Source organism: Tupaia chinensis, unplaced genomic scaffold (assembly GCF_000334495.1).
Source record: "Tupaia chinensis unplaced genomic scaffold, TupChi_1.0 Scaffold000335_1, whole genome shotgun sequence".
In the NCBI taxonomy this organism is placed as follows: domain Eukaryota; kingdom Metazoa; phylum Chordata; class Mammalia; order Scandentia; family Tupaiidae; genus Tupaia; species Tupaia belangeri.
In genome coordinates, this window is record NW_006159829.1 from 264,414 (window position 1) to 264,965 (window position 552).

Below are 552 nucleotides of genomic sequence, written 5' to 3' on the forward strand. Positions count from 1 at the left end.
GGGCCGCAGCCTCCACACCTGAGCGCTCCCAGCAGCGCCAGCCGGATCCTCTCCGGCCTCAGGTGCTCCGGGTTCACGGTGTCCACATAGTTGGTGTCCTGGTAGCGCAAAAAGGTGGCCGCCTGACCCGAAGGATCGATGACAAGAGGCCACCTAGGAATATGGACGCCAGGTCATTGTCTGCCCCGGCCGCGATCCTCCCCTCCCGGGCGCACGGCACCGACCGGCCGTCTGCGCGAATGCGGTCGCCCACGTCCTTCATCAGCACGTCGTGCAGCTCGGTGACCTGACACTTCAGCCCGGGCGCTGCCTCCTCTGTGGGGATGGCTAGCGAAAAAAACTCCTCGGCCTTCAGAGCCTCCTGCCGCAGCCTGTCCACCTGGGCCTCTGCGTCCTTGATGGCCTGCAGCGACACACCCACTGTGGCCTGCTCGCCCCCACACCTTCCTCAGCCCACCAAAGGCTTCACACACACCACACACACACACACACACACCCGCACGCAGCGGGGCAGGGCCCCCTGCCCCCGGGCAGCCGCCGCCGGGAGAAGGA